The following is a 17,661-nucleotide window of genomic DNA, read 5'->3' as shown; positions in this document are numbered from 1 at the left end:
GCTCCTCACTGGCATTGTGTGTGACTTTCTCTTGCACTGCAGGCACATGGTGCCTTTTCTCCTCCTGTATGGCATGGTGTGTGGTGTGATGCCATCCTCTATGTGTGCTACTTGTGCCTAGCCATTGTGACTCTGCATTCCCTCTATTTGTGTATGGTACACACCTCACATGTCGGATGGTGAAATGCAAGACAGTTGATTTTGATGTCAGCTGTCCCCTTTGTTTACATGTGTATGTGCCTCCAAATCCCTCATTTGTGAGACTGTGTCTTGTGGTGCAGTTTTTGGGCCAAGAGTGCTGTTCCACTCTGGACATGGCTTCATTGTTTTATGTGTGATGTTCTTGTGCTATTCATCAGTGTGGATTGCCCTTGTGCATTTGAGCTGTGTGTGCTGCCCAGTGTTCTGGTGTAGCTGGTTGTGCTCTTGTATCCCATAGTGGTGCATCCTGTTGTTGTTGTGTTGTATGTCTGTGTGTTGGCTGTGGTGTATCTTCACTTCCTGGGTGTACTGTTGTTTTTGTGCTGTGCTGATTTGTGGTGTGTGTGTTGAGGTTGTGTCAGTCTTGTCTGCGTGTAGCTGTTGTGCTTGTTGTGCACACACTGCCTGTTGTACATACAGTGTTGTTGGTGTGTGGGCTTGGCATTGCCTGATGTGCATCCCCTGATGTCCTGTGGTGTTTGTAGATGTGTGCTTGCATGTGCATGTGTGGTTTGTTTGATGTGGCAGAGTAGTTCTGTGCAGGTGCAATTCTTGTGTGATTTGTGGTATGTTGTGTGTGTTTTGTTGGTGAGTGATAATGTTGTGCAGTGATGTTGTGTTTGTACTCCCATTACCTTTCCACAGTTTGGCTGGCAGGGTATGTCTACTTCTGGTGGGGTTGTGTGTGTGTTCCTGTGGTGTTTGTGTGTAATTTTGTGCAGGCATCTGTTCAGGCTACCCTGTGTGTGTGAGTTATGTTTGTGGATACAGCAAGGGTGTGTGTTTGTTTGTGTGTGTATGTGCTGTGAAGTATTGTCAGCCTTCAGTGTGTGAGGCACAGGTGTTGTGTGTTCCTTGTCAGCCATTCCTGCAGTGGCTGTCTCCCTGGTTGTCTGTTGGGTGGTGCAGGGTGTGCATTGTGCGTGCTTGTTCCTGCGCTTGTTGGTGTGCATGGTGGATCCCAGGATGGGCACCTGGCCTGTGACTTGCTGGGGTGTGTTGATGTGTGGTTGGGGGTGGTGTGTCCCTGTGGTGTCTGTGCCCTGCCCATGTCTTGTTGTGGCCTTGCCTTTGGCATTGTGCGCATGTGTTGACGGCTGCGGTGACGTGACCGGGAGCGTGACGTTGCTGCTAGTTCATGGTCGATGTGTGTCCTGGATGCAGAGGGGTGACTTGTTATCCGGTGGGTGATGTAGGGGTGCCCTTGTGGATGTGTTGTGACCCCCAGCAGGGTGTCTGTGGTGGAGTTGGACCCTGTGTCAGCCCGTGTGTTGTGTGTTGTATTTGTGTATTAGCATACCTGCGGCGTCGTCCGCGGCAGCCCAGTTGATGGTAGTGCAGTAGCAGGTACATGACCGGATGCATATGTAGGGCTGGGTCCATGGCATTCATGACCGGGTGGTGACGACCGGGTCTGTGCTATTGCGCTCCGCTATCGAGTTTCTGTCGTGTCTGGTTGGGCGGGGTCTTCGCTGCGGTGCGTCTGCCTGTTTGGGCCATCCTAATTTGTGGAGTGGTGCCGACGTCATTCCGCATGGCGGTGAGTCTCCATTGGCTTCCACCACCGCGGTGGCGGGCGCACTTTGATGGCGGTGCGTGTTGCTCTGCGGGTGACGGGAAATTACATATGTTTTGCTATACTAATATGGCGTACGTGAGTTCCGCTGCTCGTGGGCGGAAAAATGCATTTTCCGCCCCACCAGCACAGCGGTGGTGCCACCACACAACATCCTAACGGACCCCTATGGGTCTACAATAGTCTTTACATCCGGCCTAATATCCCAGAGAAGTCAAAGTACAGAGTTAAATAGAACATTCAGAAATTGAGTCCAAATATCACAAGACACATATGTTTTACTGTTCTTTTTTTATTTCTTTACTTCCGCTTTAAAATAGTTCATCCCAAAACATTGGGACTACTTCAGGGCTGTTAAAAAAATATAAACCAAGAACTTAAAGCAAGCAGATAATGCAAGCAGAAGCTGCAAATCAAAAACATTTTTGAACATGTCATCCTGTTAGTTTTTTTGTGCCACATATAAAAGTACAGAATAATTTATTAAATTATATGCAAATTGTAGGAATAATATGCATTTTAAAAAAACTGCTAAATTAGTTTGATTTTGGGCCTTAAGCTTACAGTTGGGACAGTGAGGCAAGGAAGAACCTGCAAGGTCAAATTATTTTAATGAACAACAAAGGGAGTTTTAACAGTTGGTACTATCAGATGAAGGGAGGAATCCAAAGATGCCTTGGAAGCAGAGACAGAAATAGTAGTGTTTAAGGAACAAAGTACTTTCTTGGAAACTGGACAAGTACTATGGTGCATGTGAGATCATATTTCTTGACTGTTCTTTGTACATTTTAATTAGTGTATCCCGCTTGGGCTTGGTCAGATTTTCCCCTACAGACCTCTTTTGTCATCTCCGATTGTGTGGCTTCATGCTATACATAAAGTTTTACCTATAGAACTGCTACAGAAGTTCTGATGCAGACACCTTTCTAGCTTCCTTGATTCAATAGGGTTTCCCCTATTCTTAGTTTAGTGTTGGGTTTTGTAGACGTTGTGAATCTTTTCCATTTATGGGGAGAAGGATCAAAATCATTTGTCTAGTCATCAAATCCTATTCCTTATCTTTTGCATTGCTGCCACAAATTTATACATGCTCCTTGCTGTTGAAGACAAATATTTCATGCCGCTTTAGCCTTCCTTTGATAGTCCTGTACTGTACTTTTATAGTATTTTCTTAAGATTGTTATATATTAGTTTAACTTTAAGTTTGCAATAAACATTTTGTCTTTAAGTTACTGATTCAGACTTTTATTGTGTGGTCCTAATGGTCACAAAATACCTTAGGATTTACATTTTTTGCTAACCCCTTTTTCTCCCAAGCTACTAAAAAGGTCTATTGACCAGAGTTGAATGGAAGGAAAGGTCCAGAGCATTCTCAGCCTGATGACAGGATGGGCTGGATAAGGAGTATTTCACCCCCTTCACCTCGGGAAGGGCAACCGATGAAGATGCAACAACCTAATTAACTTGAAAAGGGCAGAGGTGAGGCCTGCCTATTCATGGATTAGTATAAGAACTCTTTTATCCCAGATGAAATGTTAGCCAACCTTGCTCTACCCCAGTAGGATGGGGAGCTGATCTAAGAACCAGGTTGGTGTATATTAGTGGAGAAAGGATTAGTCATTTCCCTCAACACATCACTGCCTGGTATTCCAGCTCACTCCAAAGGCAGAATGCTTGTGCCATCTTGGATTCACATTAGAATAGTTAATCTGGGTCAGTTTTGCAGTAAGGCAGATATGAATTGCTAGTAAAGTTGCCCAAAGGAACATTTTACCATTGGTTAGGGAGTGTCCAAGAATTACTTCACCCACTGGCTACTCAAATGTACAAAATGTGCCAGGGTTGGACTGGCTACCGGGTGCTTCTGTGTGCTGCCGAGCTGGGGGCTAATTTCTCTGCAGTGGGGGCTTATTTCGTTGATGGGGACCTGCGTGTGTTTTGAAATAAAAAAAGCAAAATGAATTTTGTTCAACACACGCAGGTCCCCTTCAACGTAATCAGCCCCCAGCTCGGCAGCACACACAACCGCCCGGTAGCCAGTCCGGCCCTGACCGTCAGCTCCTCAGAATAGTTTTTAGATTTGTGGAAGAACAGATGATAAACTACACCTGCCCTGCTGTTTGAGGCCTATTAAGATACCTAAAGGCCTGGGCCTACTCCCACTTATACAGTGATGGATTAAACCCAGATCTTTTGACTGGGTGTGAGTGTTTGATTGATTCAGATGCTCCGTCCATCACCACCCCCTGTTGTAACGCTTTTGGCCTCCATAAGTGTGGCAGGGTATGCTCAGACGTGAGTCCCTTGCTCACTTTGCCACTGGATTCAAGCAAGCCGGGCTGAAGACGGCTGGAATGCCAGAAACTGGTCCTCGGAAGCTTGTTTCCGGTCCAGGGAAGACATGGCTTGGCAGTTCGGGCTGGACTGTTCCCATGAGGCACAGGGTCAGACTGATTTGCATATAGCCATGTCTGAACTGGGGTGGCAGAGTGGGCTAAAGAACGGTGATGGATTAAACCTATATCTTTTGACTGGGTGTGAGTATTTGATTGATTCAGATGCTCCGTCCATCACTACCCCCCTTTGTACTACTCCCACTTATACCCAGGACAAAAAGTGAACTCTAAGTATCAGTTGATAGACCTTCTTCATGGCCACAAAGACATCAAAAGCTGAAGAGGCCTATTTACTAGAGTGACCAATGACCAGTTGTAACTGTACCTGGCCTGGACCATACTGGTGGCCTCTGTTGGACTGGGCTCTGACCTGAAGTGTTGTCACCTGTGTACTGAGAGCCTTAGTGGTATTCAGAAGGACTGAATATGCACTCTCTGAAAAATATAGACTTAGAAAAGTTATTGACGACCAGAGGACCAGGACCAACCTCCCAGGTCAATCCACCCAAAGCATGACCTGGCTAGGCAAGAAATTCAGGTTGGTCCTGCACAGAACGTTTTCCTGCCTGAAAATCCAATTCAGCAGTTCTTCACAGCAACAAACCTAGCCAACTTCGATGTAACCTTTCCTGAAAAAAAACTGCTGTCTTGCTCTGTTAGAGGAACCTGCACTCCAAAAAATAGGCTAAGGCCCTGATTTAGAGTTTGACACAGACAGTAGTTTATTACAAGGCAAATTAGTACCCTCTCCACCAAACTGTTGGTCCAACTGCCCGATTTAGAGGTGTGTAAACTGAAAGTGTTTCAGTGATAACGCCTACTCTGGTTTCTTTGTCCTACATACTCCACAGATGGCCTGATGGAGTAATATCTACTAATTTGGCTTCCCAATTTAGAGTGGGAGGTCAGATGGCTTTTTATTGCTATTCATTACCATCAGGTAATACTTGGGGTGAGAGCCTGTAAAAACAAATTATAACCCTCAAACCATAGGAGTAAGCACTAACAATGTGGGTCCATTAGTTTTACATTTTTCAAAAACAAACTCCCACTTTTGTAGTTTGTTTTTGAAAAATTAAAAACTGTATGACATTTTAATAGCTGGCTGCCATGTTTGATGGAGCCAACTGTCACACCTTTACAATACAGACAGGGACCACTGTGATGGCGGCTACTGTCAACGTTAAGAGTTGTTCACAGGCCTGGTGGACAACTCTAGCTTTGTGAGGCAGCAGTCCTTCGGGATGGCAAGGACAATGTTCTCCACCATCCCAAAAGGGTAGCCTCCATCTGCCAAATTTAAATCTGCTCCTTGTCTAAGTGTAGAAATCTTCACCAGGTGAAGGTTCCAAAGTATCCTGCTGACTAGTGGACATCCCTGGACATGAACCTTGAGTTTTCCTCTTCAGAGCTTCAGCTAATTATCTGACTTTGAAGGGACTTTTCTGGCTCCAGCTTGTTATCTTGCCCCGCTGAATGAGTTTGACTTCCATTTCAGAGACTAAGGGGAAGGTAAAATATTTGACAGGGATGAACCTAGTTGGAATATCCAACCCCTGCTACACCTGAAATCATGCCTAGGTCCTAGTTAACTATGGACAGTGAATACTCATTGGTGCTTTACCTTTTCTTGTAGGTTTTTACCTTAAAATTGAAATAAATAGTATCTCCACCTTCACTTATTATAGCTTTGTTGTTTTGATATAATTTTGTTTAAAAAGTTTTCTTTATCTTTATAAATTGGAGTGGGATTTTGATTCTAATATGTTTTTGAAGTTTTTAAGAATCTTAACTGGTACTAACATCTGTGTTGTCAACAGTTGTCAGTTATAAGCAGAATTTTGCTGTATTAACCTTAGCATTCTGTTTGAAGGCCTGCACTTGGTGATTTTGGGTTACTAAACCTATATTCAAGGCCTTGGTTCCAACATATACACAACAAAATCTAGCCTTCCACCATTTACCTCACTCCCATATCCTCTTTTCTGTGATGTTCTAAAGATCTTGTACTTATCATCTATCTTTTTTAATTAACTGTTCATAAGTCTAGTATAAGTGGAATCCACTCCTACAAGCAATATTAAAACTCCACCAAGAAAGAGGTGTGACCATTTGGGTTCAAACTAATTTCTTGACAAAACCCCTCTTGACAGAAATGAAAGGTGCTTTTTACTTTCTTATTTTTACATCTATGACTGCTGATGTCTAAACATTCTCCCAATTATATATTCAGCACTACCAACTGTACAATTGCAGTTGCTATCTCCACCATCCCAGAGTCCTTAAAATAGACTTTGATGCCTCTCAAATTTTGCTTACATAGTAAATGATAGTTGCTCTAGAAAGGTGATGTATAAAATAATCAGTCGACTGAGATTCTATTGGAGAAACTGAGGAGATTTCAAAGTGTTAAAATCAGTAGCATTTGGTCAGGGGTGATTTTAGCAATTAAATCAAAAGTATCCCTGTACAGTGGTACAGTGGTCCTCCATCAGCAACCAATTCCTATGCAGATTGGAATCAATGTGTTGACCATTGTGCAGACATGCAGTAGCATCCAAGCTCAATCTTTCAAAATTCGGCGTGCAAATTGACTAAAGCATACTCAAACAATGCAATCTGTCCATTTAGCTCCAATGCTCCAGAACGAATTCCCAGCTCATACTCTCCCTCACCTAGGAACCCAACATCACCAGACACAGCTTACAGGAAGGAATGCAGGATGTCACATCCTGGATGAGCAGCAGCTGCCTGAAGCTCAACTTGGAGAATACAGAAGTCCATGTCCTTGAAACCACCCCCTACGCTTGGGATGATACCTGGTGGCCACGCGCCCTCCCACATCTCTGGACCACGCCTGCAATCACTGCATCATACTCGACTACTCCCTTAAAATGAACCAACAGATCAACGCTTTATCTTCCATGCGCTTCAACACGCTCCTCAAACTGCCCAAGTGGATCCCCCCGAAGCCAGGAAGACCACCACCCATGCACTCATAACAAGCAGACTGGACAACGAGAACGCCCTCCACGCCGGAATTAACAAATCTCTACTCTACAAACTCCAGACTGTCTAGAACGCCGCAGCCAAACTCATCCTCTGCATCCCCCAATAAGACCATATCACCCAGCACCTACGAAACCTCACTGGCTCCCCGCCGAAAAAAGAGTGACCTTCAAGAGGCTCACTCATGTCTACAAATCCCTCCACAACACCGGCCCCAATACCTCAATGAAAGAATCTCCTTCCATATGCCCAATAGAAACCTCTGCCCCACTGACCTCGCCCTGGCCAAAATCCCTCGCATCTGAAGAGCCATAATGGGAGGAATGCACTTCTCCTATATCGTGGCCAAGACCTGGAACAAACTAGCTCTCAGCATCGGATGAAGCACCACACTGCAAGCATTCAGGAACAGACTCAAGATCTGGCTCTTCAGATGACTCTGGGCTGCACGATAACCCCCCAAGCATCTTGAGAACTTTCTAAACTGAGGGAACATTTGACTCAATATATAGAGCCTGATTTAAATTTCAGAGGGTAGGATACTCTGCCACTAATGTGACCAATATCCTGTCCACCCTATCACAATTGCATTATATCCAATGGCACTTGTAATTAGGGATGGACGGAACTTGCAGCGTTTCACACCACGGAGATCCACAGAGATACAGAAAAACTTCACAAGATTCCATGGTATTCCACCAATGGGCAGAACATATGCTGATTGCGCTGCTCGAGCTGTATTTAGTGCTGGTAGCATGAGCAGCGCTGAAAATCAGTGCGAACACCACTATCCATTGCATAAGATTGCACGGCCATTGAGTTGATTTTACTGAGTATAAAACCTACTCAGGAGCCAGCAAATCTACTCAAACTGCATCCCTCTCTGACCATGACCACTTGTGTCCACCGGCGTAATAAAATGGTGCCAAAAGGTTTCCATGGAGACTGGACATTTTGCCAGGGGCCAGCAAATCTTGCTTGCAAGCATGTGTGGAGTCTTGCGTTGTTCCTGTGAGGCGTGTACCGCAGAAAAACGCCACCATGCACAGATTGGCGGATTTTGTTAGGAACTTCATATTACAAGCGTAATGCAGAGATACTCAAATTCCGTTAATTGTTCGAGTTGTAATACAGTGGACTGGATATCTGTCGCGTTTGTGACGAGCATCCCGTCCTCCACATTCTAAATCAGACTCATGGAGATTTAACAAACTGAGCTTTCCAACTGCTGCAATATAGAAAAAGATAGTTGGAGTAAACTTAGGTGTGATTATACTGCACTGTCTAATATTGCTAAAGACCAACCACCATTTTAAATAAATAATACCTTAGAAATCGGTAAAAAAAAAAAAAATGGAATGTGGTGAACATCTGGTATGGGTATATGTATTTCCTCAACTATAATATTGATCCTTCTTGAAAACGGAATGAGCATCCGTTTAATGGACCGTAATCAGTCAGTAGGGGAGAAAAGCTGAAGTCCTGAATGTCCTCTTTTATGTGGACGTGCTTATTTCGCAAAAAAAAGACTCCTGATAGAAGGGCACACTGTAACTCTCAAGCCAGAGAATGTTTTCAGATGTCACTTCTAAAATGTGTTTGCTGTGCTGTTTGCCTACTTAACATAAAATGTTGCCTTTTAGATTTGCGATGTTTCCCCAGGTATGCCATTCAATCGATTGAATTATCTTACAGGCAGCTGTGCTTCAGCTTCCTTTTAAAGCTGCCAGTATCCGCTATCCAACCATATTTTTACAGTCTGTTGTGCCTTTGGAATGCTGCAATATTTCCATCAAAAAGTAATAATTTGTTACGAAATAAGCACATTTTTTATTACCTGCGAACAACATCCATCTAGCATTCATATTATCCTATTTTTAATTCTGAAGAGAAAACTTACGATGGCCTCAGTCTGGATCATTTCTCATACCCTGGTGCGAGATTTCGATGATTTACGGAGATATTAACATGGAAATGATGATGTTAAACAATACTTCCAATAGCTCTAAAAGTGTTGTGGGAATCATCATTTCATAAAAAAGGAAATTAGTTATGTAGGTATCATTATTGTATAATTTCCCCCAGGATCTCCACATCAGGCGGAATTTTATTATACTCTAAAACAAAGTTGCCTTACATTGACTTTGGCAATAAAGCACTGCTGGCTACAACCACATCAGGCGGCGGGCCGCAGTGTGTGCAAAGACATCTGTTAATGGTAGCATGAATAGTTATGAACTGTAGTGCTCTAACGGCGTTACCAGCAAAGCAGTGGCTCCTAATTTATTTTTATAGTCAATGGATGCCTCATTTTTCATGCTTTAGTAGTTTGCATTCAAATGTACCAATATTGTCCAACGCAATCACTTCTACACAGCACGTTTTATTGTGGAACATAAGATGGAATTGCTAATAGACTTTTGGAAGGTACACATCTTCTCCATCAGCAGTTTTCAAGGATGCCTTATTTTATAGCATTCAAAATTAAAATAGAATGCATTATATGGTGCAAAATGTATGTGTTAGTTCCCGGAATTTAATTGAATGTCTAAGTATTCTTTAAAAAAAAACACAATAACACATTGGGATCCGGATATCGCTGAATTATCTACAGCTCAAACGGATTGAGCCTAGTTTATAAGATACAATCACCAGCTTTACAAAGTAGAAAAAAACACACAAGAAATCCTTAGTAAGCCAGGGTGCCTCAAAAACGTGAATATGTTTTACATATTACAGTACCTATACATGTATTACCTTCTGGCGGTCGCCAGTAGGTAGTTATGGTTTATGGCCAGGGATTGCAGAGTCCCCCACCCAAGTTTACATACCTTCCCCATCATGGCCCGCTGCGTACCACAAACCACTTCCACCTTTCCCCTGAGGCATATATATATATATATCAACACAAAGGCTAGAGTTAGGGGTCAGAGGACCCCGGCCATGTTTTATTAAATGCTAAAAAACATATTTAAGATTTATATATACAATACACAGAAAACCCATCCTCAGTAGAGAATATTCATACATCATCCACATTTATTATACAATTGTATTTACAATTATTTTGGATGGCTAACCTTAACATGTTGTCTAATACATAGCCATTCCTAATCTAAAACTAAATTATGTACATTTTGTTTATCTGTGAATCCCGAATTGAGCCTACTGGCAAGGGCATGACTGGTCCAACTATGTGCTAAGTTTACCCCTCCTACCCAAGTGACCTTATGCAGGAGGCTCATTGCCAAGAAGATTACTTCGCTCGGGCACCTCCTACGCCCTCAAATACTATCTCCAAGGTGCTGTGCTGTTATGCCAACTTGGTGCCCATGCAGCCTTGCAGGGATTGGGCCAAAAGCCTGCCAGAAGTAGAACTTCCCCACCCCTGCACCCTCCAGCCTTCCGGCAGTAAACGCCCCCTGGAGTTCCATGAGAGACCACTGTACCCTCCAGGCGTCCCCATTAACAATGGAGATGCCTACTAAGGACAGTAAAATGTACCACCAGTCATGACCTTACCTTCACAGGCCAGCATTGTTGACCCCCTCCCCCTCCCAGAGATGTCTTAAGGTCATGCCCTGTCCCTTATCCCTATCAGCCATGCTAGCAAGTTCGCTAGGAAAATTTAATTTCCAGGTTTTGAGAGGTGAATTCCATCCTGCAGAAAAAATGTCTCTCCCCGAATGCACTCCTGTTCAATGGTTTGGAGTTTTGGGGACCTAAACAACTTGTCAATCCTTTTATTAATCCTTTTTACCGAGTGGTTTAAGGCCCAGACTGACTCATCCCCCGCCATTGGAACCTGGAATGATGTTGGACCATACCAAAACTGCCTGTGGGCACTTCCTTGCCAACCATCCTATCTCAGTGATCAATGACTCGACAACGCCCCCCCTACCCAAATGCACCTGGTCTATGCCCCCCAGGTGCAAAATTATTGCTACGGCGGCCGTATGTGTCTCAGCTAACAGAACCCCCAACAAGTTCCGCAACTGCCCCAGGCTCAAACCTCCTTGCCCATGCAAAGAGACAATGAAATCTGCCCGACAGGCCCTATCCACATAGTTGACTGTGAAAAAATGATGCTTCAACCTGTCACATATAGTGACCTACAATCCAAACTTTCATCGACCTTATTGGTTCAATTGTGAAAACCCTCTTCCACCAAATTCATTGCTCATCTAAGTTGGCGAATGTCTTGCATGACTTCATCACCACCATCGGGGAACAACTGGGCAGTACCAGGCCTACCAATTCCCGCCTTGTGAGGGGACCCTCAAGCACGAGACAGATGCGGTTGGAAATGAAAACACAAAAACGTTTGATTAACCAAACTCTGAGGCAGATACGAAAGGATCAGGGAAACCCTAGTTTGCAAGTAGCGCTGAGAGAAGGAAAAAAGCAACTCAAACGGCTGAAATGGGGAAGCCAAAAACAAAGGAACGAAGAACTTTGGGGGAAACTTGTCCACGAAGGAAAGCAGAAAAACAGCTCTAGGTTCTGGCAAATGGTGAAAAGAATCCAGAACCCTGACCATCTGGGGCAAAATTCGCACTTAGCAGAGGAAGTATGGACCAAATACTTATCGTCACACTTCAATAATGACAATATAGGAGACACCACAACAAAGTCTCCCTGCATGGAAATCACAAAGTTTGATCATGATGGTAACCCCAGCAATCAATGGGGGACAAGCATGCATGGATTGGGATACACCCCAGTAGACATCGGGCGGCAAATCACCAAGGGGCGACCGAATGGGGTCCCGGTACCGAATGGAATCCCCCCCATGTTTTACAAATCTGACATAGCCTTTTGGAGTGTATCCTTGGGCCAGGTCTTTAACGAGGCCAGACTTACTTTATCCCTTCCGGACTCCTGGCATGGGTCCGTCATTAGTCCGATATATAAACATGGGAGCAAGAGAAATCCGAACAGCTACTGTCTCATTGCTTTGCTTGACATTGAAGCAAAATATTTCTGCGGGCTCATTCTGGAAGAACTATCGGTGTGGGCGTCCAAAAAAGCCATCATCCCTCCCAACCAAACAGGCTTCCGTAAAGACCAAGGGACAACAAACAACATCATGGCCCTGTCCCTACTGATGGGCGAAGCTAAAACCATCAAGCTACCGCTATTCCTTTCATTTATCGATTATACGGCGGCTTTCGACCATGTGGACCGAAGCAAACTTTGGGAAAAACTATTCAATTGGGGCATTCCGAAACATCTCCTAGACATCCTAATACTGCTTCACTCTAACACCTGGGTTAAAATTAAACTTGGAACTTGCCAGCACCTCTCGAAGCAGATTAGGACAACTAAAGGTCTAAAGCAGGGGTGCTTGTTAGTGCCAATTCTATTCAATCTGTTTATTTCGGACTTACCGGAAGAACTTGACAAATGCTGCAATCATGCGCCCAAGCTAGGAAAAGTCACCCTTCCTAGTCTGTTATATGCGGATGATTTAGTGCTGATAAGCCGGTCACCAATAGGCCTTCAGCATCTTTTGAATTGTACCCACGCCTTCTCGGTAAAGAATGCCCTAGAAATAAACCTCAATAAATCTAAGGTTATGACGGTGAACTACTGGAAGAAAAGGATCCCTTGTTGGTACCTGAACGGAGTAAAGCTCGAACAGGTAGCCACATACAAGTACCTTGGCGTTGTGCTGGATTCTAAGAACACGTCTAGGCCTCAGCTCCAGTCTATCTGAGGGAAGGCAACAATGACTCACCTCGTACTGAAATCACTAAAGACCAAACTCCCTGACCTCACCCGTAAACCTTTCCTTGAAATCCTCCGAGCGAAACTTCAACCAACGCTCACCTACGGGAGTGAATCGCTGCATGGGAAGGATGCTGCATTGTTAGACACCGTCATAGCCAATTGCTACAGGGCCATTTTCAATCTTCCCAAATACGTGTCTCCGGCCCAAATTCGTTTAGAATTTGGGGTGGTCAAACAAACACTAGAAAGACGGAGCGCATATGTAACTAACTGGCGCAAGATCCGCGACGCAGACCCTGACTCCTTAAATGCCAGAGTTTGGGAAGAGCTACTTAGATGTCGCACTTCACTGCCTAGGGGCTACCTATTTGGATCTCTTGATGTGTTAGGCTTATCCGATATTTGGGAAACTGCCATAGACCACCAGGCCTTCAAAAAGTTGGCAAAAAAATCTGCCCGATTAATCTCGGCAATAGAAGATAAGAAAGACCTAGCCAACAGGGCACATGGATGGATAACGGTGGGAGACTACGGCAAAATACAGCCACAACCATATCTTAATATTGGGATGAAAATAAAAATCAAAGAAAAGTTCCTGAAACTGCGCCTTGGAGTTATCCCGATATTACCGCATCTGCCACCATGGGAGAGAACTCACGCCTCGGCCCTTTGTCGCCTGTGTGAGTCTGGCAAGGAGGACATCATCCATGTGATATGCACTTGCCCGAGACTAATGGACCTGAGGCATAAGCTGTTGCTACCTTTTTTTCGATCACATGCCATTCGGACCTGTAGGCAGGCAGTTAAACTGTGTTTTTCCTCCAGCAATATTAAACTGAATTGTCAGGTTGTGAAGTTCTTTGATTTAATGAAAGAAAGATTCAAGCAAACTTGAAAGACTCATCAGGACTTAATGACAACCTTGAATTGAAAATAGTAACTGCTGTATTTTAAATCATTTGTACTGTCACATGGCGTTTTATATTTTTGTAAAGATTTTAATTAATCATATACAAATAAATATTACCTTACCTGCCATTCCACCTGGCCCCCAGGCAGAAACCTGGGTTTTGCGAGTCTCCAGTGACCCACAATGGTGAGCTTCTTTCCTGTGGCACAGGACATGGAAAATGTGTGAAACCGAAGGCAAAAAACACAGTTATTAGACATAACATAACTCAAAGCATGTGTAAATGCACAAATCATTTGTAACACCAGTTCTCCAACCCTGAAGGTGCCATAGAAGGCCAGGGTAAAGGTCCCACTGAAGAGCTGAATCTCCCTAGTGGATCTATATACTCTTGCTTGTGCCTCTAGTACTACTGACAATGTGTCAATGCTAATTGGGCGCCGGACATCAGGCTGGGGAGCTAGCAAATGCTGCACACCTTTAGCACATTTTGCACTATGAAACTGCTAGTGGGATCCTGGTGACCCTGCATTTTTGCGAAAAAAGAGAATGCCGCCATGTGACGCCTTACACACTCCGCGGAACACCCCCATCCCTCAATGCCCTCAGGAAAGATATAACATGTGAAGGGGGCGTGAATGCACCCCTAAACCACTCGCACAGCTCAATTGAGCCATTTTGGCCTTAATCTTTTTTCTATTTAAATCATCAGCATTTTCTTTGTATACTTTTCTTTTTGTCATTTTTTCTCCGAATTCATTAAAAAACTCATCCACACGTGGAATTATGCACCATTTTCCAAGTTTCTGATATTTTTGCTGTGTCTATCCCGACCTTTCTGCATAAATACGATTGAAGCAGAGTTCGTCAAAAAGCAGCGTTTATTTCTTTAAGAAACCCAATGCATTTCGGGCTGTAAGCGCCCTTCTTCGGGGGTCACTATAGGGAACAATAAAACGTGAATCAATTACACATGTACAATCATGTTTCGTTTAGAACTGTAAAACAGGATAACTTTGTGTACAATTTGTTGTAATCATTTCTTGACGCAAATTGGTTTACTACAGTGTTCCCACCATGATACAAGCTGCCTCCAATCATTCAACTAATTTCCCTGCTCTCTGTGAACACGCCTATGGCTGTTTAACTTCCAGCTTCCCTTACACCTAATCCCTCTATCAAAATGTGCCAAACTGTAAGCTCAGGAAAGATATGACAGCAGATGACTCATGCCAGGCCCCTACCCAGCCATCCCCAAGAAAATTGCAGTAAGTTCTAAAAGCCTCCTCATAGGCCCACCTGGCCCTGGCTGCAAGGCTAGCTGCTACGAGGTCCGATACGTTGGGGCACCAAGTTGCCATAGCTGGTCTGGAAAGGGCATTTGACTTTCCACTGCTCCTAGGTGGTATGACCTGAACACTATCTGCATATTAAAACGAGACTGAGCATCAGCAGCGTGATTCAGCACTCCGGGGACATATTTGGCCCTAAACAGCACATTCAATCTCATGCATTGGAGTACTATTTCTTTTAAAAGCCGTAGCATCATTTTACAATTAGCTGATTGATAGTTATTGTACTCCACTACTGACATGTTATCGGACCAAAAAACAACAGATTGATTGTGAAATTTTTCTGGCAAGATGGTTAGTGCCACCAAAATGGGGTACAATTCTAAAAACCTGATATTACCTGTCAGGTTGGACGCCAGCCACCATGCGGGCGAACGTTGCGTAGATCACGCCGGGCCCAGGATGGCACCAAACCTTTCACTACCGGCAGAGTATGTCACTTGGCCCAGTTCCGGGCTGGACCTAGAGGGACTAGGCCACCCCACAGTGCAATTGAAATCACATTGGAATGCCATCCAAAGTCGCAGTTCCTGTGGAACCCCCCCCCTGAAAACCGAGTGTCATGGTGTTTCAAGCCTGATATTGTCTGCGCAATGAAACGCGAGAATGTGTGGGCCATGGGACGATTTTTGTGCAAAGTTAAGCTGTCCAACTGTTTTTTGTAGCATGGTGACTTTTCCTTGCTCAGGCACTCCTGTAACGCAAGGGTGAAAGCTGCCACTTTCCCTTGTGAGAGTCGTGATGGGATTCATGATGCCCCATTCACCGAATCCAATTCTATGCCCAAAAACACAATTTGAGTGGCCAGCCCTACTGTCTTTCCTGGTGCTCACAAATGTGCACATGAGTGTGCAAAAGGACTGTAAAACCCTGTCATACTCTTGAGAACCCAGTGCACCCAAAAAAAGGAAATTGTCCAGGTAATGCAGCACCCACTGATGCCCTGCCACCTGCCTGAAAACCCATTCAAGGAAAGAGCTTAAATGTTCAAAATAGGAGCAAGAGGCAGAGCGCCCATGGGCATGCACTTGTCCATGTAATAACTCCACTCCAGTTCAAAACACAATAAATGGAAATCCTATGGGTGCACCGGCAGTAAGCAGAAAGCTAATTCAATGTCGGACTTTGCTAGCAATGCGCCTGGTCCTAGCCCCTGAAGAATTTCTATCGCCTGATCCAGAGATGCGTATTTCACAATGCACGAGGCCCCATCAATAGCCCCCCTGGTAGTCGACAATTTAGGAATTAAGCAGAACTCTCCAGGGTCTTTTTTGGTACCACCCTTATTGGTAAGCAAACAAAACCTACTGGTATAGCATCAAATGGGCCACCTACCCTCCCCAGCCTCAGCTCCTTTATAATCTTAGCTACCGCCTTGTTGGACCTGACAGATTGTTGACTGTGGCAGTAAGAGTCCCCAAGGTAGCCAGGTGTGGGAATCCAAACTTTACATCCCGGTTCGAATATTGTAAGATAGAGAAACAAGTGCCAATGCTCGCCTTCACGGCGCGGTTTCTGGTGGTGTTTGGTAATCATAGTTATCAGGCCCGGACTGGCCGTTGCAGGCACCGGGCAATCCCCCGGTGGGCCGCATGGTTGGGGGCCGGTTTTGGGCCCCTGGAGCCGTTTTTGTTACAGGGCCGTTTTTGCGGCCGAGCACTTTGCCAGGGCCGGTTCTGGTTCCCAGTCCGGCCCTGATAGTTATGGCAGGGAATGAACTTCAATCCCCATGAAGTTTTGTTGCAATAAATAATTAAGAATGACAAGAGAAGAATCACAGGCATTCTGTACCCCGAAACAACGCTTTTTTAACAGTTTCCATTGCATAAATGTAGAGATGTAAATTACATCACTACTCGATAATTGCGATTCCCTGAGACAGCGTTATTCCCAGAAAGCTCGTTTAGATCACAAATCACACAATGTATGTTGTATGAAAGCACACTATAGCACCCATCTTGAATGAAATATATGGGTGATATAGGCGCAGCGTGAGGTGGACACATGTGATTATTCCCATTAATGTTTCTTTTGAAGCGGATTCGAAACTATACAGTACTGGATGGGAGATAAGTATTCTATTTACCGTTCCATGAGCTTTCTGCATTCTATATTAAAAACTATAGGAAAGCACCCTAGCTAGAGAACCAGGGAGGGAATCCCATTTGTCCTGAAGAAAGTCCAGGACCAATTTGAGACATTAAATAGGGCTGAAACAGGTTGGCTTTAGGGTCATAGTACCATTACCTCCTGATGACCCCACCTTATTTCATTTTTAATATTCCCTACGACTACGCGAATAAAAGGATACCTGGAGGAGGATTTCTAGTTAAGTGTTCCCTGAAATACCCTATGATGAAGCATGACACTACTAGAGCTTGTGAGGGTTATTTGACAAAAAGGAATTGTTTCCTTCCCCGTGCTTGAGCGGTTGGCGCCACAGGAGTTTACTGCCCAACTTTCTTCATACTTGGTCAGATACCT

This window comes from Lissotriton vulgaris, chromosome 3_1 (assembly GCF_964263255.1).
Source record: "Lissotriton vulgaris chromosome 3_1, aLisVul1.2, whole genome shotgun sequence".
Classification (NCBI taxonomy): domain Eukaryota; kingdom Metazoa; phylum Chordata; class Amphibia; order Caudata; family Salamandridae; genus Lissotriton; species Lissotriton vulgaris.
This window is presented reverse-complemented; position numbering follows the sequence as displayed.